Source organism: Schistocerca cancellata, chromosome 2, assembly GCF_023864275.1.
Source record: "Schistocerca cancellata isolate TAMUIC-IGC-003103 chromosome 2, iqSchCanc2.1, whole genome shotgun sequence".
Lineage (NCBI taxonomy): Eukaryota > Metazoa > Arthropoda > Insecta > Orthoptera > Acrididae > Schistocerca > Schistocerca cancellata.
In genome coordinates, this window is record NC_064627.1 from 153631624 (window position 1) to 153646424 (window position 14801).

Below are 14801 nucleotides of genomic sequence, written 5' to 3' on the forward strand. Positions count from 1 at the left end.
CGGAAAATCCCGGGAAAAATCGATCCAAAGTTTCTTAGGTGCCTTGTGAGTATAAAATGTTTGTCTATTGCCGAGTCGCTGTCTGTCGTAGATGGTAAGTGCTCAGACTCTCGATTCCTGCTTCGGCACTTTTTTTTTTCTTCTTTTTCATTTTTGTTTCATTTTTGTTCCACCAATTATTCAGAAATTTTCCCAATCCTACATTTTCTTTAACAAATTAGTTACGTTATTGAATAAAAATTACTTTCTTTTTGTCCAACAACACAATTCATGGCGGTGGGTTTTCCATTTTTCATTGTAAAGTATATGAGGAGAAACACTGGGTTTTTAATCAGGCCGAGCGGTCTAAGACGCTGCAGTCGCGGACTGTGAGGCTGATCCCGGCGGAGGTTGGAGTCCTCCGTCGGGAATGGGTGTGTGTGTTTGTCCTTTGGATAGTTTAGGGCAAGTAGTGTGTACGCTTAGGGACTGATGACCTTAGCACTTAAGTCCCATAAAATTTCACACACATTTGAACATTTTTAATCAGAATAACAAAGTAGATTGAGAAACATTCAATTTTTATACATACAGGGTGTTACAAAAAGGTACGGCCAAACTTTCAGGAAACATTCCTCACACACAAAGAAAGAAAATATGTTCTGTGGACATGTGCGCAGAAACGCTTACTTCCCATGTTAGAGCTCATTTTATTACTTCTCTTCAAATCACATTAATCATGGAATGGAAACACACAGCAACAGAACGTACTAGCGTGACTTAAAACACTTTGTTACAGGAAATATTCAAAATGTCCTCCGTTAGCGAGGATACATGCATCCACCTCCGTCGCATGGAATTCCTGATGCGCTGATGCAGCCCTGGAGAATGGCGTATTGTACCACAGCCGTCCACAATACTATCACGAAGAGTCTCTAAATTTGGTACCGAGGGTGCGTAGACAAGAGTTTTCAAGTGCCCCCATAAATGAAAGTCAAGAGGGTTGAGGTCAGGAGAGCGTGGAGGCCACGGAATTGGTCAGCCTCTACCAATGCATTGGTCACCGAATCTGTTGTTGAGAAGCGTACGAACACTTCGACTGAAATGTGCAGGAGCTCCATCGTGCATGAACCATATGTTGTGTCGTACTAGTAGAGGCACATCTTCTATCAGCACAGATAGAGTATGTGCAGGAGGTCCATCGTGCATGAACCACATGTTGTGTCGTACTTCTAAAGGCACATGTTCTAGCAGCACAGGTAGAGTATCCAGTATGAAATCATGATAACGTGCTCCATTGAGCGTAGGTGGAAGAACAAACTAAAATGAGCTCTAACATGGAAAGTAAGCGTTTCCGGACACATGTCCACATAACATCTTTCCTTTATTTGCGTTTGAGGAACGTTTCCTGAAAGTTTGGCCGTACCTTTCTGTAACTCCCAGTATAATAAATATAAACAAGAATCACAGTGGTAATTATCGTAAAAACAAACAAAGCAATAATTTTTGCGACATCTTGCGCAACATATAAAAGCGGAATTTTTACAATCACAGGGCGTTTGCAATAAATCTGTACAAAAGCATGCCCCATTAACATTTACGAAAATGTTTCGAGTTTCTGATAATTTTGAGGCAAACCTGGCATATTGGTCATGTCTCGGAGTATTGATGACGATAATTGATGGTGAATTACAGAATGAATTTTTATACAATCTTCGCGGGAATTAATTTCACGATTCTCCTGTAACAATGCGCTGCAATTTTGCTGGCGCTTTATGAAATTTTTAACTTGTCTGTAAAAGTAAACACTACAAGGTTATACCAAAGAAGTGCATTTTGGAGGTATGACTTTTACAGACCAAGTTGGCATATTTTCGTCATCTTGAAAAATTGCATCATATATCTCCGTATTCGTTTTACCTCCCCAAGAGTCAATGAGAAGTAAATATTTATTCTCCCCGACGTAAGATTTTAAACATTTCCGGAGAAAATCCATGTATAAAACTGTTGTTAATTTTCTGGACTTCGATAATGTTACGATGACGGTCGTTATGTATTGCCATAGCCATCTATTAATTTGTGAATACGAGATCCGAAATGACCGGTCGCTTCTTGTAAGCATATGAAGACATGTGGGAGCAGTTTTCCGGATAATGTTATTGAATATTGTGCGGTGTACGAATGCGTCACTTTATTCAAATCCGACTCTTTCACGAAAACTGGTTTACTCCATTTTTCAGTGAGAGTCCTGTTGAAAACAGATTGGCATTGGCATCCTGAAACAGTAGTATACTTAATATTAAAGAATATTCGATTGTGTATGTAAATATATTTTTCTATAATTAAATTTGAATTGATATATTTTACATTTTGTACGCAGAAAACACATATTTACCTGTTTGGTCAGTATGTATCACATAATCCTCATGGTATTGAGGGATTAAACGGCATGTCTGCCGACGAAAGGTCTCCACAGACGCCTGTATGTCCTCCATTGATGCCGCTTCTTTTTTCGAAACCAGTTTCGTGAAGCTAATATTCACGACTTTGACTTTGTAGGTAATGGGTATCGTGTCACTTTTAAATCTTTTCGGTGACGGTTTATGTTCGTCTGGAGACGAATCACTTTGTGGTACTTCGAACTGTTCGTCGTTCTCCTCACATTCTTCGCAATCCTCATAAGCATGAATTAATTCCTCTTCAGTTACGAATGTTTTTTCACCCAAAAGTTCCAGTGTATTATTATAAAGTTATCCGGCCAATAACATAGCATCGCGAAAGATTTCTTCCGAAGATGTCGATGCAATTAAATGATTTTAAGTCAACAGTTTTTCATAATACACCACTGCGTCCTTCAATCGTAGTTTGATAGATCACTGTGAATGGATTCTTCAGGAATTTCGTCTCCTATTCCAGATGCGCCAGCAACTTCTTCAGTCGACATGTTTAACGTCGGATCGGAATAACACGTTGAAATTTGAAACAGGCACGGTTCACGACGAAATCGAAAAAACAAACTGCCGTTTACTTCTCACGGGTCGCGCACAGTCCTATGCGCACATGACCGTTATAATCCCAAGGGGACCCTTACAAAGTCCCTTTAAACCTTGAAACGCCATAAAATGAAATAGAACAACGAGCACGAATATTTTTCAGTGAATGAACAACTTTACGTTCCCGAGCTAAAATAATGTTTCAAAAATAATGAAGTTTTGAGAAAATTTTTGAATAATTGGTGGAATAACAAAAGAAAATGAAACAGAAGAAAAAAAGTGCTCGAGGAGGAGTCGAACCCGAGACCTGTGGTGTAAGATTACGAGCCCTAACCTTCTAGGCCAGACGGCAGCTCGCGAGTGAACTAACATTTCATACTCATAAGGCACATAAGAAACTTTGGACTGAATTTTCTCGGGCTTTTCCGAGTAGTACGTCCTAATATTTTAACAATATGAGGTGTTAGGGGTCCTCTTTCACCACACAAAATTTCGGACAAATCCCCGACCCCACGGTCGTGCCGTCTCCTTGTGAGAGTGAAAGAGAAATACAGAAACATATCAATAATAACAGCATACGAGCCAACAGAGGAAGCAGGAGAAGAAACAAAGGAAATGTTTTGTGAAGATCTAGAAAGGGTAGTAAAGTAGGCAGTAAAGTACAAAAGCATGTTCTACTTTTAGCTATGGGAGATTTTAATGCTCAGATTTGTCGAAGCGAAATGGAAGAGTATCTGAGAGATACACTTTACGTGAAGAAAGTAAAGAGAATGAAGAAATGTTACGTCAGTTCGCTGCTAGAAATAATCTAAACATTAGGAGCACGTTTCCCACATGAAAGAATACATCTCGGGACATGGAAAGCAAATTTAAGTGGAGCAGTCTATCGAACAGATCATGTGTTAGTAAAGGCACGAGATATCTCGTCAGTTATCGATGTGAGGAGCTGCAGGAGCCCTAACTGTGACTCAGACCACTATGCTGTAAAATCTGTAGCGAGAGAGTAATTATCTGTAACACCTAAACCTGAAATGTAGAAAAATACCAACTGGGACACAGAAGAACTGAATGATCCAGAAGTTTTGAGAGCATACCAAACAAAAGTTAGAGAAGCACTGACTCCCAGCGAGGAAACAGTGGGAAACCGAGAGAGATGGACTAAGATCCAGAAAGCGCTGGAAGAGGCAACAGAAGACATAGTCGGGATGAGAATAAAAGCACGAAATGAATGGTTTGATTATAATTGCAGGCTAGTAAAAGAACGTAAAAATGCAGTCAGACTGAGAATGGTACAGAGAGAAACAAGAAGAATCCTAGAGCTGTACAAAGGAATGGGAATGGCTGAAACCAAAATTTAAAGAGATGGAAGTATTAAAGGAACAGAATGAAAGGAAGAAATTGTATTATGCCGTGGGAAAGATGAGAAAAAATTTTCAACCCAAACAATATGCATGCAAAAAAAGAAACGGTGACATAGTAAGAGATGAACAAGAAATATTGCACAGTTGGGTACAATACTTCGAAGATATGATTAACAAAAATTCAGATCAGGCACGAAAAGGTACCCAGAAAGAGGAAGAGAACACAGGGGCAAGAGAAATTGAAAGCGATGAGGCAAAAAACCCAACAATGCTGGAAGTGGAAATAATGATAAATAAACTAAAAAATAACCGTGCACACAATCAAGATGGGATCGTGTCAGAACTAATGAAATCAGGGGGGCAACCTCTAAGACGTGAAATATTTAAATTAATGACGAACATGTGGGTAAATGAAAGCATGCTGGAGGAGTGGAATTCTGGCATAATTTGCCCAATATATAAGAAAGGAGAAAAGCTCAACTGAGATAACTATAGAGGCCCAAAAAATGGTTCAAATTGCTCTGAGCACTATGGGTCATCAGTCCCCTAGAAATACTTAAATCTAACTAATCTTAGGACATCGCACACATTCATACCCGAGGCAGGATTCGAACCTGCGACCGTACCGGTCGCGCTGTTCCAGACTGTAGCGCCTAGAACCGCTCGGCCACACCGGCCGGCTATAGAGGCCCAATGCTACTGAATACAGTATGTAAGATTTTCTCCGGAGAGCTGAACGAAACAATAAAGAAGTGCGCTGTAAAGATACTCGGATAATACCAATGTGGATTCCGACCAAACAGAGCTATAGCTGACCAGTTGTTTTTGTTAGGTAAGTAATGGAAAAATTTTATGAATATGAAATAGATCTCCATTTCCTTTTCGTTGACTTTAAACAAGCTTTCGATAGTATTAATAGACCTGCGTAGTATAAAGGGCTGAAAGAATTGGGCATCTGTGATAAACGGAGAAAGTTAATTGAGCTAATGATGAAGGATACAAAAGCAAACGTAAAAGTGAATAACAGAGTGACCAGGCAGTTTTACTTTGAGGATGGAGTGAAACAGTCTGCAGTCCTGTTTAACTTAGCACTGCCTAGTATCGTACAAAAAGTAGATAAAAGAGGAACAATAATGATGCAGTCCAGCCAGATATGTGCGTATGCAGATGATATTGCCATCGTGGCAAGGGATTAACTTCGCTTAAAGAAATATATAGACAAATGGAAGCAGATGGAACAAGAACTGGACTTACGGTAAATGAAAGCAAGACAAAATACATGATTATGTCCAATTCTGAAGCCCGAAGAACACCACAGGACCTGAAGATCTCTGATAAATGCTCCAAAGCTGTTAGATGCTTCCATTATCTAGGTGTCCTCCTAACCAATGATAATAGTATGAGAAAATGTGTTAAAGAAAGGATACAAGCACGATACAAAGCCTATTACATAAACCTAAAGATACTCAAGAAATATCTAATTACAAGAACAATTAAATTGAGAGTATACTATTCCATTGTGCGACCTGTTGCCACATATGGATCAGAAACATGGACAGTGACAGAAGCAGACGGCAAATGCCTAAGGGCATTTTAAAGGAAAATGTTACGAAAAATCTATGGGCCTGTGAGAGAGGCAGAAGGTTGGAGAGTGAGATACAACCATGAAATACAGGAGCTTATACAAGGGAAAGATCTACTGAAATTTATCAAATCTCAAAAAATACGTTGGTTAGGACATGTGGGAAGGATGACGAAAGACAGGATGCCCAAGCGAATAATGATGGCAAGACTGTATTCCAACAGAAGGAAGGGCAGACCAAGAGCTAGATGGATGGACGATGTGCTGGCTGACCTTGCCAAGATGGGGACCCGTGAATGGAAGAAAAAAGCTGAGAACAGAGAGATATGACGGAAGATTGTTGAGGAGGCCAAGGCCCACCAAGGGCTATAGTGGTGAAGAAGAAGAAGAAGAAGGTGGACTACTGCAGTTTACCTCCATCATATGCTGTAGCCAACCTATCAGAAGTTGGAAGTGTAACCGTTCAACTGTTCTGGCCGACTGGAGCGGCCGAGTTCTTGCCTTCAGGTAGGGTGACCCGAACCGGCGCGGATTCCCAGAACGTGGGAGAATCAACGACGATTCGAAATAACGGCCAGGGCGTTTCCTCTATTAAATAAACGGGGACTGCCAAAATTATCCTGCCATTCCAACCGATTATCCTCTATGTAGTCAATACCTTGGATGTATCTACTCACCTGGTAACTTAGTTTAGTAGTATTAATTGAGTAACCGATATCAAGGACCCTGTTCGGGTTACTTGGAAATTTATTGGAGTTCGAAACTATAGTCAGAATTAAAGGATTAATTATATTACCCCTCTTCCTTTGTGGTGGAGACTCGTCTGAACAGACACTGTGACCTCACTGGGTGCGTTATGTCCTTGACAAGGTCATTGCATTGCACCTCTAGTCCTCTGACAGTTTACGCCTAGTGTCTAACCTTCTTTAAGCGATAGAAAAGTGTTTAGCTATTAAGAGACAGAATATAAACTTTCTGCAGTTCGGTAGGATAGGAAACCATCCACTATGTGAGAGTGGATTAAGTCATCAGTGCCACGCATTCTGACACAGGAGAAGTTGAGTATATACCACGTTCTCTACTTCGGTTGTATAGCATCCGTCTACTGTCTTACGTTGGGTTATTGCCACTCATTCCAAAACAGGAAAAGCCGAGTACATACTACAAATGAAGATAGACTAATAAAATTAACTCTGATTACACTTTAGAACACCCGATAAAATTCCGACTGATCCCTAAGAAGAGGGTGTAGCTAAGATTCTACCAGAGCACTTCCACTTCGGCACATGTGTACACTGGTGTCTAAAATTAAAGCAATAAACAGACATATTGCTAGATTACATTTATTTTGCCACAAAGCAGGATAAACAGGCGACAGTAAATTATAAAAAAATGTAAGGAATACAGAACGTAATCAACTACAAAACGCACAAAGGGAGACAAAAATGTTTTACGTTTTCTCCCAACGTAACACATTTTCTCACTCATTCCGACAACTAGTTAATTCGTTCAGTATGGGGTGTGACCACCTCTGGCAGCAATACAGGCCTGACCGTGACGGGGCTCGCTGCGAATGATGTCATCAGTCTCATGTTGAGGCAGTAACTCCCATTCTTCCAGACGAGTTGCTTGCAGTCTTAGAAAGCGATAGGTGGATGTCGATGTGATGCAAGGCGTCTCCCCGGTGCATCGCAGACACGTTCTATGGGATTCAAATCGGGAAAATGAGCAGGCCACGCCATGTGTGCAATATGTTTCATTTCCAAGAAAATGTCAAAGACCCTCTTTCTGTGAGGTCGAGCATTATCGTCCATCAGTACAAAGTCTGGACCCACAGCGCCTCATAAAAACCGCAGATGAGATCCCGAGATCTGGTGACGGTATCTGACAGCAGTTAAACCTTACAGATTCACCTGTACAATTTCATGAAGGGATGTTTTGGTGGTCAACATAGTCCCTGCCCACACCATCAGGGATCTTTCAAGACATCGCCCACTTTTCAATGTGTTTGGGTTCCGAAAAGGTGTTCCACGGTCCCTCTAGATGCGAATCCATCAAGAACCACTCTCCAGACGAATTCGGGACACATCTAGGAATGTAACATCAGCTCACTGTTCGAACACCCAGGTGGCATGTTGACGACTCCACTCTAGACATTCCCTTCTGCGAAGACACATGAGAGGTACACATACAGCATGTCTCCGACAGTAAAGACAATTCAGCCGAAGCCTTCTGTACACCGCTTGCCTCGATAAAACACGTCCAGTTGATGCTACTAGGTCAGACGCCAGTTGCTTTTTCTGTACTAAGGCGGTACCCTCGTCCCCTTACAGCCAAATAACGGTCGTCCCCAATGTCTCACGTGGTCGGCCCTGCTCTGGCCTTCGGGATACAGTTCATGCCTGTATGAGCTGTCGCCACATCCGAAAAACGACAGAAAGACTCACATTAAACCATTGGGCCACATCATTCTGCGACTGTCTTGCTTCCATTCTTCCAATGGCCCTCCACCGCGGAGAGTCTGGTAGGCGTCTTCTCTGTGCCATACTGCGCCTTCTGTGACTGAGTACACAGCGATTGTGGATGTGGGACTACCCGGCAAACACTACAACGTTTGACTGGTGACCTTTTGGTGGGGTTGTCCGTTGACCGGAATGCCTTCTTCCTTGCACAACGCGATCATTCGGACATCTGTTGACAGCCTGTCTGATTACATCTAGAATTAGACACAGTACAGATTACATGATTATTCGAGAATTAGACACGAAGTGGGAAACTAGGTGTTTGTTGCTATAATTTTGGACACCAGTCTGTATTTGGCAAGGGTTCATTTCATGTTACCTTTATGTTGACACTTACCTTACGTCTACAGCACACTTAGCCTATATTTTCTGTCTGCTTTCATGATTCCCTCTTCCAACATATTCCAATATTTGTTGACATTTTCAAGTGGATATCCGTCTTATAACGCATTAATGGGTTCAAATGATTGGACCTTTCGTGAGCCTTTTTTTCACCAGTCTTATTTTCCCTAAATCCCAATTATTCATCACAACATCGAACTTCGGTCCTTTAATTTTTATTTCTATTTCTGACACACGGAAGTTTTGCTCATGTTTGATATCTGCAGCCGGAAAATTCGCACCTACTTCACTCAGTTTCTGTACCTTTCGTCCACCATTATAAAATAATTTTGATTTCTGTATTTAATGTGTGGTGATTTCCCAAATTCTATTTCTGTGATTTTTAATTATGGCGCATAGTCTACATTTTCCACGCCCTTAGCCACTTCCTTTCTCATAATCATCCGTATTCTGTTCCTTCCTTCCGCTTGTCCCCCTGAGCAGTATAACATTTTTTCACCTGACTGCAATTCTTTTATCTTTACTTCACCAACTACATGGAACTACTGTTGAAATGTTGTTAAGTCATACTTTATTGGTAAGTGTTTTGATTATATATATTTTGAATGGAATTCTGTATGGGAGTTTGAATTTCTGAAGTTTGTCAGTAATTCTGCTTTCTTAATAAGGGAAAATAAAGCGAGGGGTATTAGTGCCCGGCAACGTTAAGTTTGTAATTGACCTTTAAACAAGTGCTTCTTTAATGAAGTCCGCAGCTCGTGGTCTTGCTGTAGCGTTCTCGGTTCCCGAGCACTGGTTCCCGGGTTCGATTCCCGGCGGGGTCAGGGATTTTCTCTGCCTCGAGATTACTGGGTGTTGTTGTGTCGCCTTCATCATCATCATTCATCTGCATTACGGTCGGTAGAAGGCAATGTCAAACCACCTCCGCTAGGTCCTTGCCCAAGTGAGCGGTGCGGGTCTCCCGCTCCGTCCACTACGCTCCTCGGAGAATAGTACATCATCATCATCATCATCATCTTTAATGGATTGAAATAGTACGTTTATAAGCGTATTTTAGTGAAGAATGTTAAGTGTGGCCATTTTAATTTAATAACTGGTTTTAAGGAGTTTGATGAAGTGGCTATGTGAACTAATTGATAACTGCTGTGCTTAAGATTTCTATAAATGCCTGGCACATTGAGATTGTTATAACTTTCTCTTAAGAGACTGTTTATTTGAGTACTGAGTACGCTTGGTTTCTAACTGTATTTGCAAAGCTTTATCTAGTGGATCGTCCAGAATTTATAATTGTCAAATTCCTTAAAAGGCGTAGTGTCAATAAACTGTCTTCATTGTAAATTGTGACTGCCAACCATGATTCCATCCCGCTGCCTCTTTTATGGTATCTAAGATATTGTGGGTAAGTGTGGTACGAAAAGGAACCACGTACCACTTGGTAGCATTGACAGAAAATGGGGGGGGGGGGGAGTTGCTTTTCCTATTATCTCCTATGGCTCGTAGTCATTGCTTAGTAAGTTGTAAATTTGTCATTATTGTGTTTTGAGATTTGTCTGCCTGTTTGAGTAAGTTACGTAACACTAGTCTCCGAGCTTGCTCCAGTATAACTTATTTACGGAAAGAGCAGTTGATGTATGAACACAGTGTGCGCGGGCTGCAGGTACACGGAAATGTGTCTGATTTGGTGGCCAGGCTTCATGCAGCGGACGACATTCCCATTGCCCTATCGACAGACATCGTTAGCGAGGTGGACGACTTGTTGTCGAATATCGAAACAGTTTAAGTGATGTAGGTCAGACAATTGAATTTCTGGCGTCTACTCAGCTGACACACGAACAAATTTGTCGCGTGCAGGCGCATTTAGCCCATTACTGTAACTGTTCATTGGATATAGCTTCAATGGATCTCAATGATGCAATGAGTGTTGTCCGTCAAAGTTGCTTGGTGTTGCCGGAGGTGTGCAGTCACGCGCCGTAGTGCTTGCTTTGTAATCTCCCCACAAAAAAATTAAAAAAAAATTAAATAAAAAATAATTATTATGGATAGCGATTCTAACTTTTGTGTGACCTCAGAACAAAATTGGTTCCCATTTATAATCTCCGTGCACAAATACATTCACATTTAAGTACCCACAAAATTCTTTTCTCTTTTAATGTAAGCACGAAACAAAAAAAATTCCTAAGCCTCATAATAAAAAAATAAATTCAGTAACCTGGTAAAATTTGGACGACAGGAGTGCTGCGTCGGGGCCCTGGAAGATCATTCTGAATAAAAAGCAAAAATTCTTACCTCAATAAAAACGGCGAATATATCTGCTCTTACTTAACATTTTTCCGGCACAGCTCCGTGCAATGCTGGCCTATACATTTGTGATTTGTGAAAGGAAGCAACTGATTTTTTTAAATGAATGCTTCTTTTAAAAAAAAGTTACTTTATATTACCAAAATTATTATTAGGACATTTTTAAAACATTTGGATGACAGTTCAGATACATTACTAGATATGCGCGACGCTGCTTCTTTATCTTATACAATAATACTCCATCTCCAGATTCCCGACCAGAGCAGACTGCAGACAAGCGCAGACAACCTCAGACAAGCGACTAGCAACAACTAAGTGCTACAGTTACACAGTTCGTACTGCAGTCAACACTGCTCTCTGGTCAGCGATTCTCATATCGCAGACAGCGCATACTTCTTACAGCTTTAAGCGGGGGAAGTGTAAGTAATAATTTGAGCCTGAAAATGTTAGTGAGGTCACACGCGTTAAGAACATTTGAATTTATTTACCAAATTAACAAATCCAGTTATGAATGTCTTGAAATATGTATCTGTCTTGTATATCGGAAATTTGAGCCACATTCAATCCTTCCTGTGGTTGTCAGTCCGTCTCCAGATTGACGCTGATGCGTTGCATGTTCCACAGTCTGTCGTATTAGCATTATTATATACGATGGCTAAGTGTGTGTTTAGTAGCATGATAGCCGAGGAACTGGAACAACAGGGTCTCCGTCAGCACATTATTAATAGAAGGCTCTCCGCGCGGATGCGCGTCGAATTAGAGCGGGGATGTCATTGGAAGGTTCAAGCGTGTAACGATAACTTAGCGCAGTATTTTGAGAGGGTTCGCACGGCCGTAGCAGCGTTGGATATGCTTGTGTCCTACCTTAATTGTATCTTACATACGTTGGAAGGCATGCAGGTACAGTACCGCGCCGGGTTGAACCTTGTACAGCGCCCTTGCTTCATGGAACAGTTTCAACAATGTTATTTTGTTCATGTATCGTTGAGATGGATTTTGTTTGAGGTAAGCTGTCATTGTTTTTCGCGTGTCTTATCTTCCGGCTTGGCGGGCGAAGGGATTGGGTTATTGGCGTTCGACGGGTAACCCACGACATATCGATGCATTCGCTGGGAGACGAGTGACAACGGCTGCCGAACGAGACTGATTATTATGTGATCTGTTGTGGTGTGAAACTGGTCGGGCGTTTTGGCGATATGGGCAGCTTGGAGATAAAAGCTCTTTGACTTCGCTGGGAACAAAATTTGAAGTGAAGCGGTGAAACTGTGGAACCCGCTCCATCGTATTGTGTACGTTATGGGAAGTAGTGGTCGTAATTGTGTTTTGTTGACCGACACACTCAGAGGCATTTAAATTTTATTATTATGGTGAGACTTTAATAGTCGAACTTTAAGATGGTGGAAGAGTTCAGTTGGCCTAGTTAAATGGTGGCCGTCATTAAAAATGTTATCTCAGAATTTTTACTAGAGCTCTGTGTTTCCTGTACTCAAATGATTTCACGTTGGCGTTTTCAATGCCTGCACTCTCTTAATACAGTTGTCCATGTGAAAAATGCTTAATATCAAAGTTGTGAATTTCTCAGTAGTGTAAAGTGTTCCTTTACACTCTTACCCATATATAGAGTTAAATGTTCTCCCGAGTGCTACTATGTTTCAGAGTTATTGTTATGTCTTTGTGATTCGAACAAGATCCTTTGATTGTGTCAACGCCCTGGCGGCGAGTGAAATGTCATCCGAGGTCTACGCCTGGCAGGGTTTAAGAACCTGGCCACTACCGGGAGTTGTTCACATACCGCCTTCCAAAGTTTAGTATTTATCTTCCTTCCGCCAAGGTGGGTTAAGCTGGTAGATATATAAATATATATTGTATGTAACCTGTCCTTATACGAACCTGTTTACTTAAATATTAGCGACTGGCAACTGGCTAAACGCTTAATTGCATATCATCTCCTGAGTTCCTTGCGCAGCTCTATCTAGTAGTCTTTTATTAACACAGTCTGAGCAAGGGAACATTCATTTTTAATGATCAGTGTTTCTGCTGTAATTTTTTACTGTAAGTTGTTCTATCATGTTACGTAATTGGATCTCAGCTTGACACTAGTGTTGAAGTGTTATTAAGTCACGTTTTAATGGTAACTGTTTTGGTTGTATGTATTTTGAGGGGTATCCTATATGGGAGTTTGAATTTCCGAAGTTTGTCAGTAATTCTGTTTTCTTAATAAGGGGAAATAGACCGAAACCGGAAATCTGTTAACAAAACGTTTGTGACCATATACGTAAATTAAAGGAAACTTATTGTGTATATACGGGTCGCTGTTTTATTCGCCACAATGTGGCAGTTTGTGAAACAGCGTCGTAAATTACTGACACGTTGCCAGCAGAAGAGGTCCTACATACCTCCGACCAACGGCGCCAAACTTAAGCAAACATCTAACTCATGTACGGTTCGCTTGTTTACTCGCTCGCTGGAATCCTAAATGCGTACGGCTACCGCGTAGGTGTAGCGTTCAAACAATTTGTTCGCGAAGCTGTTCACACCTCTACAGCGTTTACGAGAAACGAAAAAGTCCACGCTGCTTTCGTATATGGAGAATGCGACCAAACGGTTAGAGTAGGAAGACGGTTGTATGCTAAAAGGTGTACTGATCGCGACAAGTGCTTGCTGTCTGTCTTTGCAAACATTACGAAAATGTTTAAATAACTTGGGAGTGAGAGGAATAAAACACTACAACGACGGAAATGATGAGCGAAATGCAGTGAATATTACAGCAGTTATAAGGCACGTGTCACTAAGAGGCAACTTAAATATTCTTTCATGCTATCCCTATTTCATCCATCAACGACTTCATGTCTGATACTTCCATAAACGGGTAAAATTCTCAGAAGTGTCTACGAGAACTGCAGAGTGATGCGGTGTTTCTATGCAAGATTCTTTTTATGGACGAAGTATCGTTTCCAAAACAAGGGCAAATCAATCTACGCACTAAACCCTATTGGTCAACTGCAAATTCACCCTGGCTGAGAGAATTCTATAAAAAGGACACGGGTTTGCTAATGTGTGATGGCTTCGTTGGTTCCTGTTTTATTGATATGACACTAAAAAAAAAACTCCTCCCGAACAGGCCACGAAGGCCCAACGGTACCGACCGGCCTCCGTGTCATTCTCCCGTGTCATCCTCAGACCATAGGCGCCACTGGATGCGGATATGGAGGGACATGTGGTCAGCTCACCGGTCTCCCGGCCGTATCAGTTTCCGAGACCGGAGGAGCTAATTCTCAATCAAGTAGCTCCTCAGTTTGCCTCACAAGGGCTGACAACACCCCGCTCGCCAACAGCGCTCGGCAGACCGGATGGTCACCCATCCAAGTGCTAGCCCAGCCCGGCAGCGCTTAACCTCGGTGATCTGACGGTAACCGGTGTTACCACTGCGGCAAGGCCGTTGGCATTGATATGACACTACATACATAGAGTTCCGAACAGTTACGCTGCCACAGCTATTGCCAAACATTCCACTGGACAAAAGACTATTCTTGGGAAACTATGTCCCCGTCCCCCCGATTCGGTACAGATTAATTCGATTTTTTTTTAATAAAGGAAATAAGGAGATCATCGGTGTGGTCGTTCGGAAATACAAAATGGCGTGCAGGCTTACCAAACGTGACACCCATAGGAATTTTTCTTTGAGGAAGTGTAAAACAATAGTTCTACGAGAAAATACCGACGA

At 41.5% G+C, this 14801-nt stretch overlaps 1 pseudogene; it reads right to left on the reverse strand.

The window, feature by feature from the left end:
- Positions 1-14403: 14403 nt before the first annotated feature.
- Positions 14404-14521, reverse strand: LOC126163705 (5S ribosomal RNA; annotated as a pseudogene).
- Between the last annotated feature and the right edge of the window lie 280 nt (positions 14522-14801).